Here is a 14,908-nt window from a genome sequence, read left to right as displayed (position 1 = left end):
TCAACGAGCTAATAATTTTAAAACATGCTTACAAGTGAAGCTCTCTCATATGATCAAATCAATAAGACTTTCTCTTGCGACTACTTGCAAGTGGTTCATTCTTTGTCTTCATACTTAGCACATGCCATGTATATGTCCACGTCATACTTGAATGGGGAATTTACCAAAATGTCACTTTTTTTGAAAATGCATAAAAAACTTTGATGTGCACTCAATTTATACAAAAATGTCACTTTTTTGTTGTCAAATGTATAAATTACCTTTAATTTGACTTTTTTGGAGCATTTAATGCTCCTTCATGATTGTGTTTCAAAACAATTAATGTTGTGATTTGATTGTTTAATTTGTATATTATAATCATTGAATATATAAATATTATATTGTAAAATACGAATTTAGTTAATAAAAAATGAATATAAAATCCTTCAAAACCCTAGTTAACATTAAAAAACAAATTTCTTGTTAAACAAACCCTTATTTCATTCATCTTCTTCATCCATTTTCTTCTTCATCAAAAAGACATTATTTCATCCATCTTCTTCATCTATCTTAAAAGGTTAGTTATTACGAATTGTTTATATTTCTATATAATAGCTTACTCTTTTTAAAATGTTAAAAACAACATGGTAATCACTACTATTAATTATCATGGTCTTTTTTTTAATATTTTTAAAGAAAAAACATACCAAAAATATTTAGGAAAATGTGAAGTATTCCATATTTAATGAAACATTCAGTCATTTATTTCTAAAAATAGGTTTTGATGTTGTAGTTGAGAAATGATTATAAGTATTAATGCTACCAAATACATTTGAAGCTTCTCAGCAGTTCTGACAGTTGAACTGTCGAATTCGACATTTCGAAACTGTCGGGATCGACATTTGAACTGTTGTACCCGACATTTATAAACTGTCAGGATAGATAACTAAACTTTCGAATTGGACAACCGAAAATTCTTGACACCCTTCATTTGACCTTGTACTATTGCATAGGTTTAAATATTGGAACGCGTCACTTCCATGCTATTATATAATCGACATATTGATTGTGCATAATTTTTATCGTTGCAATCCCAACGTTTCAGGTATGAACAACAATTTGAGATTCATCGTGTCGCACGGGGGAAAGTTTATTCACGTGAATGACGAATAGAAGTGGACTGGGGACAACCACTTCCATTTTAGTGCCGAGCAGTATTACACTATCGGGGCTATTGTTACGGTTGAACGAGAAACTTGGTGTTCTCGATATGCGTACAAAAATGGAACTGAAGTTCAAAGTTCCGAATATGAATATACCGTCGGTCAAAATACTCGAAGATGAAGACGTAAATTGGTACATATCAATTCATAAGAAAATTGCCCTCTGCGTTACGACTTTGGAAACTGGCCTGCAAGTGTTGAAATGGAGAGGGATATAAATTACAGTCAACAATTGTTCACCGCAGCGGAAGATCGCCAAACCGTACAGGACGACGAGCTCAATCATCAGCACAGTGTCTCAAACAATAATGCAGCGGATACTCCAATTTTCGATGTTGGGACTGCACTATTAGATGAAATGTTCGACGATCCCTTACATGGTACAAATACTGGTAATATTGTTGACGTTGACGAAGAACTATTATCACATTCCAAAAGTCTGGATATATGCGACTGGATTTCCACTGTGAATACATCGGATCTTACCGAACGACAAATATTTTTTACCAAAAAAGAGTTGTACTCGAGAAGTCGTCTACTTGTTTTGCGAGAGAAGTTTCAATTTCAGGTTAGCAGGTCAAACCTAAAAATGTTAACCGTTGTATGCACGGACGATAATTGCAAATGGATGTTACGTGCTTCAAGTGTCAAGCAGTCCGCCATCTTCATAATCCGCAAATTCAACAATGTGCACACATGTTTCATAGATTATCGTCGTAATGCACATCGACATGCCACTAGTTCTGTAATTGCCGAGTAGATTATGGGGAAATTGGATAACACGTACGGATCCTATGATCTTACCGCTATTGCACGTGACATGGAACGTGAGTTTGGTGTGAAAATTAGTTACCATCAAGCACGTAGGGGAAAGGTCGCTGCTTTACATATGCTACTTGGTACACTAGATGATAGCTTTCAAAAACTTTCTTCCTACTGTCACGTCTTAGGAGAGAGTAACCTCGGGACAGCAACACACATCGAAGTAGATTCTCGTAACAGATTTTACTAACTTTTCCTAGCTTTCGGTGCAAGCATTCGGGGTTACCTGCACTACCTGAGGCCTGTTATTTGTGTTGACGACAGTCACTTGAAAGGTCCATACAAATGTACCCTTCTACTGGAAATTGCCCAAGACGCCAACAAACAAATTTATTCGTTAGCGTGGAGGATCGTTAATGCTGAAACGAATAGATCATGGATGTGGTTTTTATCAAATTTGAAAGATCTTATAGGTGACTTGGACGAATTGGTGTTTGTTTCTGACAGGAAAAATAGTATTGAAAACGCCATTGCCCACCTATTTCCTCGGGCTCACCACGGGTGCTGTGTCTGGCATATGGAAAAGAATTTAATCCAGCGGTACAACAAAGCAAGTTCAATATTTTTATTCAAAAAAGCCGCAAGAACTTATCGGATCGAAGAGTTTGAAAGACTTATGGGACATATTTGTAGGGTAAGTGCAAGAGGGTACGAGTACTTGGAGCGAGCAAGTTTCCCATTTTGGTCACGGACACTATTTGTTGGCCAACGGTACAACATTTTGACCAACAACAACGCAGAATCTTTGAACTCAATGTTGAGACATGCTCGTTCGTTACCGATCACGTGCTTAGTGGAACACATTCGGCATACTATGCTGAAGTGATTTTATGAACGTCGAGCAAGTGCAACTGCATGCAGTACCGTTCTATCACCAACGATGGAAAATGAGGTACGGACGACGTTCGAAGCAGGTACTAGGCTGCGAGCACATGGCTTAACATATAACTTAACACAAGTTGGAATATCCAACGACATGGACATCGTAGACTTCTCCGATAACACGTGCACTTGTCGTGAGTTCCAACTGAATAGTATAACGTGCGTTCATGCAACTCGTGCTGCTTGCTTGAGAGGTAAGTCATTGTACAATATTTGCTCACCGTATTACACATCTGAGTACTGAAATGGTGCCTATGGAGAAGCTATATATCCTGTTTTGAGTGAAGTGGACTGGATTGTTCCAGCCGAGTTACAAGTACTCCTATTATGCCCCCCGTGTACTTCGTACTCCAGGTAGACCACCCACACGACATAAGCGATCCAGACACGAGTGTACCACACGGCACAGGAAATGCACTAGTTGCGGTGGACTTGGTCATAACCGGACCACATGTTCGAACCACACTGTACCACGTCCGATGTAAGCAGTATTTTGTACGTGAGTGGTTGAAGTTGTAACTGAAGTGTTCCCCCGATGTCATTTGTATATGACCATATAAATATTGTATCATTGTTTTCATTCTCTTACGCATAAACATTTTTCTTTCTTATGTTCACAATTACAGTACGCAAATAGGCACAACATACTGCACAACAACCTCGAACCAAAATTCAATTTTGTTGTGCATAACATTGTTGCCATTGTTGACACATGTAAATTGAATGTACGGAATATGAAGCGTTCAACCATTATACATGTTTCCTTTCAAATGCATATTACGAACACATCATTTTTAGCGCATAACATTGTCCAGTTTGTTTACAAAGTACGTTGAATGTACACATGAGATTGTGTTCGTTCTCCCAAAATACATGTTATATGAATATGCATACTAAATACATAGAAAATTTGTCGGCAAACCCTGACAGTTCATCTGTCGTTTCCAACAAATGGTGCCTGTCATTCTCGACAGTTGTTCGACGCTCCGCTTAACAAAATACAAAATACACATAACTTGTTAACGGGAGTTTCCTACATGCTGCAGAATTGGTACAGACGTAACAAAATCCATCCCTTACAAAAAAAATACTATACATACATACGTAGAAACCCATACACGCAACCAAGCCGGACTCTTCACTCGGAGCTAACATTTGAACCTTCTTCCCCACCGTTATCATCCGAGCTGTCATTACCTCGGGCGATGGAACGCGACCCTGCCCCTCATCCTCGTGATGTTCAACTTCGTCTGCATCCATAAATGGGACGACCCATTCAAGCGCATTTCTCGGAGACTTACCTGCATCACTTGCAACTTTGTCCAGGTTCAGAAAGGGAACGACAGTGATGGCTCTCCTATCACCATTCGAACTCACATCCTCAACGTCCGAAGAAATTATGATGGGACATAGCGAGGTTGAACCGAGTGTTGGCAAAGGCTCCTCAACTGGAAGTGGTGAATTGCTTCCCGTGGACGATGCCATTGTTTTCATATGAAGAAACATACTTCAAATATTGTGATACGTTCTTGCTACAAGATGCCTCACAAAGAGTCTCATATATCCCACTTGAAGAGTGTAAGCCATGCTTTATACTGGAGGTATTTGAGGACATTTAAAACAATTTAACAACCAACCACCATTTCATTTCTACTTAACACTTGATTGACCATTGATGTGATGGTTTAGTGTGATGGTTAAAGGTGTAACTGTACTTTAATGCAGTCTATAAATAGTAAGAATTATGAGTAAATTGTACCAATGTGCAAGACCAGCAATGGCAACATTCCTGCAGCTAGATTGGCAATTAATTTGGAAGTTAAATTACTTTACTGAATTTTTGTAGTCTTTAGTCATAATTGAATACAGTTTTTAAATTCTCAATTATATGAATTGCATTAAAAATTGATAAAATTAATGTCCCTACCAATGAAGATGAACATTGGGTGACACAACAAGCCATTTTTCAAATAAACTATAATTTGTACGAACAAGCTAATTTATACTAAAACGCATGTTGAAATAAACATGCACCGGTTGTAGTGTTGGGGCCAACGTAGCAAAGATAATAATGAATTATTCATACTACGGTAATACAAATTTTACAATAATCATTGTCTCGATCCTTCGACCACGCTCCATTACACACAAAATCATTACATACCATGATTCATTTGTGTAGGTATAACACCTTCAACTCCAATGAAATTAAAGTACAAAATATTACTACTTCACCAAATAGCATGAACATCAATTTAATTAGAATACAAACAAATGTCCTGTCTCAATGTCCGTTTTACTTAACCATATCCCAATATGGAATTGAAGTAATCTCATAACCCCCCTTGAGATCATTAACCACATCATATGGAATAGGAGTAATAGTCTCCACAGTTGCACCTTCAGGCATGAACCCAGGTTTGGATCCCTTTAGCTATTTTTTTGTGCTAATCACTACACCTGTTGATTTAGCCTCGCCTTCATTTTGTTTGTACTCTTCATCATTCTACAAAAATTCGTCATCACTCCTCGATGAAAGCACATGATCAACTCAAAAATCAACTCTCCGAATAAATCTGCTGCCTACCTCCATCAGGTGTCTGCTAAAGTGAAATGACACAGCAGAGAATGTTCGTAACTATCCATCCAATCAACGTAAAAACCAAAATATTTACTCACCCATGGAGTAGGAAACGGGCATGCAATCTAATCACCAAAAAATGAACAACCCTTTCACATATCATAAACAATACATGCCATAAATATAATGTTGAAGCCAAGATACAAGACAAGGAAGGCATCGAACCAGACCAACAGAGGCTCATTTTCGCTGGTAAACAGCTTGAGGATGGCCGTAGTTTGGCCGGATATAAATATTCATAAGGAGTCCACACTCCACTTGGTGTTGAGGCTTGGTGGTGGCAGGCAAATTATTGTCAAAACCCTTACTGAGAAGACAATAACCCGTGAAGGTGACAGCTCAAACACCATTGATAATGTTAAAGCTACAATTCAGGATAAGGAGGAAATCCCACCAGACCAGGAGAGGCTGATATTCGCTGGCAAACAGCTTGAGAACGACCGAATATTGGCAGACTATAACATTCAGAAGGAGTCAACTCTGCACTTGGTGCTGAGGTTGAGGGGAGGCATGCAGATTTTTGTAAAGACTCTGACAAGAAAAACCATCAGTTCGTCTTGACAAATCATATGAATGGGATGTATAAGAATGATGATATATTCATTTTAGTTTTGATGTTGATATACCCTTTCATATTTCATGAACAATACATGCAATATTTTGTCAACGCATACACACAAAATAGACCGACAATACCATCCCATGCTTTCACTAAATATTTATTATCGCAAAACGATATGTACTCTACATAAAACAGTTTAACGTGTAGCATATGGCTGAGCAAACATATCCATCCATAAAACAAATCAAATTAAAAGCATGTCCTTGTTACGAACAACGTATCTACTAGTACAACACACATTACCAAACAACTTGAACTCACTTATTTCTTTACTCTCTTTACCCTTTCCTTCGTGTATGGAGTCCGGGTAGGTGGTGCAGGACATTGAACACGAGTCGATCGCCGCCTGTTTGTGATGCCCACATTGCCTCCCTTTTTTGGTACGATCACCTGTGCTGGCAACTCTGTGGCAACGCCCATAAAAAAAATTTCAGAATTTTAGTGAAACAGTTCTGTGTGAAGGAGGTCATATAGTCGTGGAATAAGATTATTCAAGGAAAATAGGCACGTACCGTCCACCTCCATGATGTCATGGGTCGATGAGCCTTCCTCGTTCTCGTCGCTGGGAGGTTGGGGACGGTCTCTCCTGGGTCTAGTTGAAAGTAAATTGGATAAAATGGACAAACACAAGATATGAATTATCATTTGCGTAGGGGAGAAGTGATTGGTAATAGAACCCAAATCACAGAAGTTGGAAAAAATTATACAAGTACTGTTCACCTCCTGCATGTCACCCTCCTCTGCACGGTCATCGTCCTGTGGGCTCCGTTCGTCTCCGCCTTCCCCGTCTAGTTGGAAGACAAAGAAAAAATTAATGACGGAGTGAAATTGAATACATATGCATATGACGAGATGAGATGACAGAAGTTGAAAAAAATTACGCACGTACCGTTCACCTCCTGCATTTCACCCTCGTCTGCATGGTCGTCGTCATATGGGCTCCATTCGTTGCTGCCTTTCCCGGCTACTCTAAAACAAAGGAAAAATTATTCAAGGAGTGAAATTGAATACATTTGCATATCACGAGATGAGATAACATAAAATAAAAAAATTACGCATGTATCGTTCACCTCCTGCATTTCAGCCTCCTCTGCATGGTCGTTGTCATGTGGGCTCCGTTCGTCACTGCCTTCCCCGTCTAGTTGGAAAACAAAAAAAAATTACTGAAGGAGTGAAATTGAATACAGTTGCATATCACGAGATGAGATGACATCAAATACAAATATGTGTTACACATAACTAACCGACATACCATTCACTTCCAAGTTCTCGGTAGGCGAAGGCCACGTCATCTGGGCACAAGTCCATGTCTCCTCCATCTACATCTAAATAATTTGGCAATTTAAAAAATACATTTGTAAGCGAACGCATTGGAAAAATTGCACAGCTCTGCAGACATATTGTAAGTGGAAGTTATAGTAAAATAAACTCATACTTTCGTGGGGATCGTCCCAAATGTTTGGCTCATTCACAACAGGAGCTGCAGCGGAAGTGGAGATGCCACCGGACGGGGGCACCAAGGTAGATATGAAGTCCCTCAGTCTGGCAAACTCCTCGGTCACATGCTGAATGATTTCAAGCTTCACAGTCCGCAGCCCAAATGTGGACGGGGCAACCATTGGAGTGGGTAATGCACCCGACTGCCGTCTCGAGGCATCCTCGTCGTCCTCTATGTCACCAGCACCGGTCTCACTGGAGGTGTCGCGACCGCTGTCTCCACTGTCATCAGCCTTAGACCCGTCGTCCACGTTGCCCTCCAGTGTCTGACAGTCATCGCTCACGGATGTCTCATCGTCCTCGACCCCTGCACGGACTCCTTGTCATGCCCGTCCCTCGCAACGCTACCCTAATGTCCCCCACTGGCCGCTGCCGCCTCATGGAATTGTGGCCTGAAAACACTCATAGCGAGATCATCCAAAAATTGCACCAGACGGTCAAGGAACGGCACCAAACTAGCGATGTATGGCAGATCATGCTCGGCTTCCGTGGGACGCAATGTGGCGTGCACGTGCAGCTGTAGAAACAGGGGAGAATTGGTAGTTAAAATATATTGCATACTATTCCCAAGAAAACAAAATAATTGAAAGGCAAATGAAAAATGTCCATGACCTGTACGTCCCTGAAGAACGCATCGTACGTACACTACTGCGGTTGGTTGGTAGAGGTCCAGCACAGACGCTGGGACGATCGTTCACCCACCCGCTCACCGAAGCGTTCGTCGAGTTCGGACACGGCCTTAATATGCCTAAATCTGTCCGGACGAAAACAAAAAAATTGTGGCATTAATATCCATCCAAAGAATGTGGAGACATGGTCTAATACTGACAAACAAAACACATAAACTTAATGATGTTCTTACCTGTATGGCAATCAAAAATTTGTGAGTTCTGTAACTGACGTCCTTCTCGTTCTTCATTTTTGCATTGCTCATTTTACGTGCCCAAGTACCCCGGAATCCCTTCAACAAACGCCTATACCCCACTTTGGCCCAGGGGTACGAAAAAACAGCTCCAAGTCGTCCACGAGGGAAAACGTATCCTCATCAATGGCAACATTGTTGTCCGGAGCAGTGATAACTACTTCCACAATTAGAGCAAGTACGAACTTGTATCTATCTGCCCGGGGTGTCGACGCGTGGACAAAGGTCTTCTCCAACTAGACACATGACATCTTCTCCAGCGATTTGAAATATTTTTCCTTCAACCTCCTCTTCTCCAATGCCTTTGTGTACCAATCGTCCTTCGAAAACGACCCAGCATACAGTCCAGTGACGATAGCATACTCCTGCAGTCCAAACCGGATAAGGTGGCACTATACGTTGAACCACAACTTGTGGGACTTATCGCAACGGATCCCTCGGCAAACCAGTGCCTGGATTAGTTGAGTGGAAAACTGGATCTCCGGGACGTCAGCAAGAACCCAAGGCAGGAGTTGCGAAAGTCAGCCTGTAGTCGGTCGTTCAAGTTATCCATCACCATTTTAATGTATTTCAAGTTGCTCCGTTGCAAGATGCGCGCAAGCAATCGTACATTCTCAGGCACCCAAAATTGAAATTCCATCATTTCTGCAGATGAAACGATAATGGTCAGACCATAATTCAACAGCAAATGAATATTACAAATAACAAGATTACTTCCGAAGAGCATACAACCACATCAATCAGAACAAGTAATATGAGAAACGTATAAGAACAGATCATCTACCCAAACTTGCAGTAAACATTTATTATGGTGAATTGTGCATGCAATCTTCAACAAAAAAAAAATATTACCAAATTTTTTTTTGAATATGTGAAAATACGTGTGGTAAAGAGATATGAATGTTCGACAGACATGTTCTTTATCAACGCACGTGCAATGTCGTCAGTGCCCACAGTCATGTGTCGAGACACTATCATCGAAGCTTGTGTCGACAGATGACTGCACTCTGCTAGACAGTGGCATCTGTCATCCGTCGAGAATGCTTGCAGCTAATTGTCAGGAACGACGGTTCATCTGGCGGGTTTACCCAACTGTCGAGAATAACTGCAGCCAAATGTCGAGAACGACAGTTTTCAACAGAAATGTGGCATACGTATGCATGGTGCCCCAACACACAAACTTGGTACATAACAACGGAAAATTAGGCTTTCGAAAATTCACAAAACGCTTTAAAACTTAGATGTTACATATGCATGGTGCCCTATATCAAAATGTAGAATATGCCAAAATTCAGTCATCCCAAAAATCACAATGAAGGTGAAAACGTAGATGTTAATTCTACAATGTCATCAGTATCGCCAAGCAAACAGGTACAAATGTAAACACATCGAAGCAACCAAGTAAAAAATGACCGTTAGAGTAGAAGGCAAGCAAACAAGACTAGTTTTCCCTTTATAACTACATCGAAAACACCAAATCATGCAACTGCTTACCGAGCAATCTAAGAGATATGCAAAGCAACAAGTTGTTTTGTCAATTTCTTCTGCGTGCTAAGTTCAATATATATTCGTATAACACAAAAATAAGAGAGAAGAAAGTGCTTTCACCACGTCTAGTTGTAGTAGTTGCAAAGTGCTATGGACAGATACGTCTCTTTTTTTCCTCGAAACTCCACAAAGTTTGGTTCTGCAACAAGAGAAACAAATGTTGCGCATAAAAAACGTATTGAAGAGGATCATACATTCAAATTGCCACATTTCTTGAATACCAATATCCAAATATTTTAATTATTAAGCATTATAAACTGAAAGTGTATATCAAGTATAATCAAAAGTAATATTAAAGCTAATTTATAATGGTCAAATCTCTTATCCTGTTCAGTCCCCAAAATTTTCTCTTATAGATCAAACTAAAATTCAAACATAGCTGACTAAAATAGCACCATGACAATCTTTAAGCTTGACATTCGAAAGGAGCCATAAATTAAGTACAACCGCAAATAGACGTGTCATATGAAGTTAAAGTTATATCATTTCCAAAACCTACAACAAAATAATTAGAAGTATCCCACTGTCAACATTGTTTTACTTTCTCTTCTTGCTTGAGGCAAGCAAATGAAGGCAAAAGAGATTGAACAGTGATACAGAAATTAATTAAGTTACGTACAGTAACTATATGTATTAGTCAGCTAACAAGCGCAAATGGCATACAATTGCAATTGATTTTTATTACCTAAAGATGATAATCCTAGCCAACATGTGCAGAAACATTAGCTAGGATAAGAGTAGTGTATATAAACTCTAATTCCATACTAAAATCCGAAAACAAGACTAACATAGAGAGCACTTCATTTTTCGTGAACTTTTGAAGTTCCAATGCTCAGACGATTTCGAATATTGCTATCTTCTTAAACATGCTTGATAGCGAGTCATGGTGCATGTAAAACACACTTAACAAGAAGTCAAACGGTCGTGGTGCATTTTGTGGTTGGCATGTTCTATTATAGGAAGTTCTATTATAGGAAGTGCTTTCAAATGTCGTACTCCTTCAAAATGTTGGAATCGATCTACTCGTAATTGTAATTTTTCTTTCAATTTTTTTTTGCTTTCTTTAGTACTATAATACCACTAACGAATAACAGTACTACACATAGAAAAGATCCAAATATCCTCATTATCCCAAAGTTCACCTAGAAATTTGTAGATAAAGATTGTAAGCTCATTTGAAAACGATTTAGTCTTTTCTAGTTATAATTAAATTACGTGTAATGGACTTAAAACCACTCAATTTAAATCTAATGAGGTCAATCGGGCATCTCTATAATGAAAATACAATGAAGAAAAGTAGAATTATTGTTTTGGTCTAGACGCGACAATTGTGTACTTAATCATATTAATTAGTCATGGCAATAGGTTTAGAATTGGGTATTAATCATATTCATTTCTCTTGAGCTTTAACTTTAATAAGTTAATAATGTATTAAAAAATAAGCAGTTCACTTCATTAGGTAAGTTTTAAACATCATACGTGGAACTTCATCGAAAGTAGGCATATATAAATATTATAAGTTAAAAAATTAAGTTTTGTACAGATTTAATATATGCTGTACGTATATTCTTTTCTTCTTCTTCTAACAGTAGTCAAACTTAGCATGTAAACTGAATTGTAAACATGCTCTATATTTTGTGGTTGACAGCCAGTCGTGGTGCATTTCAAATAGACTCAACAAAAACTCAATTAGAACATGCCAACATTGCAAGATACCCAAATAAAACAAGATAAAGTTCAATGGGTTATTAAGTCTTTGACAATATACATAAACCGCTGGCATCCGTAATTATAAAATATGCGACTGAAAGTATCTATTGCTAAAAGGATAACTTTGCTTTTGTATAAGAAGATACATTTCAACTTTTGTTTTTCTAATTCCCACAAAATCCATGTCAGTAAATCGTGATGTACAAGCAGCAAAGTTCGATTTATAATATGCATGTAATAGAGATAATAGAAAATCTACTTCTACATATATGTATTCTCTTTGTAATTTTTGTAATATTTGAAAATCTCAACTATAGAAAATTGTTGCTTTGTCTTCAATTGAGACATAGTATATTGATGTTATTGGTGCAATAAAAAAGGGTGTTTGGTTAAGGAAGTTGCACAAATTTGGTTTTATAGATAAAGAAGTTCTTCTGCATTCTGAAAGTCTATTTGTTATATATTTAATTAGTAGAAATCATGTTGTACATAATACATCTAAACATGTTATTAGATTTCATTATTAGAGATGTTATTTCACAAATGATTGTTAAATTCAAAAAGATTTCTCCTCATTTCATCCTGCAGATATTGGTAAGGAAGTGTTACCTTTGAGTAATATAAATTCTTGAATTGCTTGAGTTTGTTCAATATTAATTATTGTTGATCATCAAGAAATGATGTTGACCAAGGCAGAACATATTGCATTGTGAATTGGGACTATTGTACCAAGGTTGAGATTGTTGATATACGTTAAATTGATTAATTGATTTTGTCAACTAAACTCGCATTTTCAATTGAAGTTGCACATCTTGGAAACACGTTTTTTCTAAATAAATGGATTTGTTGAAATGCTACCATGTGTCACCTTCTATACCATTGGATCAAGAGACGTTATGGTATTTCTATTGTACTCAACCTTTGGCTGATTAATTAGGGAAGTGAAATCGAATGGTTGCATTCTGTTCTCTAGAAAAACTAAAAATCTCTCTCTCATAGTTTCGAATTTTCTTCATCTTCATCTTCTCAATTTTATTCCTTTTTAGTGATGAGTATCAACTTAAGGAAAGTTGGACAAAATTTGTGATTTCAGTTGCACGGTCTCGATTTAAATTGAGTGGACTTCTATATTTGAAATGTATTTTCACTAAGAAATGTTTAATCTGAAACAATATTATTCCTCAAGGGCCATGGATGAACGAATAGAGGATCATAGAATTACGAACACATGCACAATCACATGAATATTCACCAAGATCTGCAATTATTTCATGCATCATTGCAACATATTCTTTTAACATTCACAAGTGGAATACAAACATAAACAAACATCATTCACCTATCTTTGCAACTAAATGTTATAATTTCAATTGATTCACTTCATAATTTAAGATCACGTATTCGAACTCACACATCGTACTAAAATAAGAACTGGAACGACAATTACATAACAGCAATAAAAAAACTACATACTAGTAAACCGGCACTTTCAAACTTGATTAATAGAACCATACAAGATTGAAGTGTCATTGATGAACAGAGTTCACTTACCAAATCAAATGGTAAGACTAGTGTAGTAGCGCTTGTGACGCCGTACAACACACATATTCGTTGCAGGTTTACAATTTGAGGATTTGCTCAACTCATGTATACCATCTTGCTCAGCAGCAGCCACATTATCATCACTGTTATAATCATCTTCTACGGCAGTAAACATAGGTAAAAAATCAGTCTCAAGAGCCATGTTTATTCCCAAAACATCAATTTACGTTCCTAACTCAACAACGTAGAAGAACTTCCTCTTTTTTCCAAATAACAATATGCAAAAGACAAATAAATTACTAACCTAAACATATTGCTGCAACAGACAAAAATCTTGCTTGGTGGTAGAGTGAATAATGGTGGACGTCGCCTGCAATCAATTTCAATTTTCATCTCCACCTCCAATTCACAAAAAATCATACACCCATAAACAAACACATCTAAAAACACACACAAATAAACACCAAAATGAAAACCTAATAAATCCTTTTCAAAAAAGGCAAAGACAACAAACACAATCACAAAAATCTGATTAACTTACGTAGGGGTAGTGCTGGGTAGTCGGCGGTCGACACCTAGAGACCGGAGCAGTGAGAAGATCGCACTTTTAACTTCTAACGTCGTTTGAGGAGTGTGTTTTACAGGTTTCGGGATTTCGTTTTCGATGAGGGAGAGGAGTTTGTCGGTGGTGGTGGATTTCGTCACAGAAAGGAGCGACTTTTAGGGATTTAGGGATTTCGTTTTCTCTTCCTTTCCTTCACGACATTTTGGGTCGCCGTCGGTGGTCGCTTTCGTCACAGAGAAGAGTCAGTTTTAGAGATTTAGGGATTTCGTTTTCTCTTCCTTTCGTTCAGGGCATATTGGGTTCGCCGACGGTCGTCTATTTCGCGAGAGAGAGGACTAAATTTTAGGGATTTAGTTTTCTCCTCCTTTCCTTCACGGGAATTTTCTTCTTCGAATGGGGGGGATTGGAGCTTACATTTTCATTTTTGCTCTGCATATTTTTCTTGAATAATTCAATTTCCTTTGACAATCTTACATAATTTTGTACAAGTTGTTTGATTGGTCAAATCAAAATTTAATTAGGATATGTTGGGTATTTAAATTTAGCTTTAAGGCCAAATATATCTAAAATTGTCTAAAATTGACATTCTTGCAATATTAAAAAAAGGTGACATTTTTGTAAATACAAAGGCAAAAGTTGACTATTTAGATAATTTCCTCTACTTGAATATTACATCCTAGACATTCACTCTCCTTATATATATATTAACAAAAAACTTCAATAAATTTAAATTATTGAATTAGAAATAAATATTTTAGACTAAAAGAGTAAGAATATTGAATAACAATAATTTCATCATATCATCAGTAGTCATTTTGGGCTTGATTCTAATGTAATATTGGTACATGGACTTTCAAACATGCAGTGGGTAAGCATGTTAATCGAACTATTTTTGGAGGATTTTATAAAATAGTCAAAAAGGAAGAATACATGCTAATAATATTGATTTATTAAA

General features: G+C 37.6%; 1 pseudogene; it reads left to right on the top strand.

Moving 5' to 3' along the window:
- Window positions 1-5,672: 5,672 nt before the first annotated feature.
- On the top strand, window positions 5,673-6,108 carry LOC111374169 (annotated as a pseudogene).
- The last annotated feature ends 8,800 nt before the right edge of the window (window positions 6,109-14,908 follow it).

The sequence above is a fragment of the Olea europaea genome, unplaced genomic scaffold (genome assembly GCF_002742605.1).
Source record: "Olea europaea var. sylvestris unplaced genomic scaffold, O_europaea_v1 scaffold1216, whole genome shotgun sequence".
Classification (NCBI taxonomy): Eukaryota; Viridiplantae; Streptophyta; class Magnoliopsida; order Lamiales; family Oleaceae; genus Olea; species Olea europaea.
This window is presented reverse-complemented; position numbering and strand designations above follow the sequence as displayed.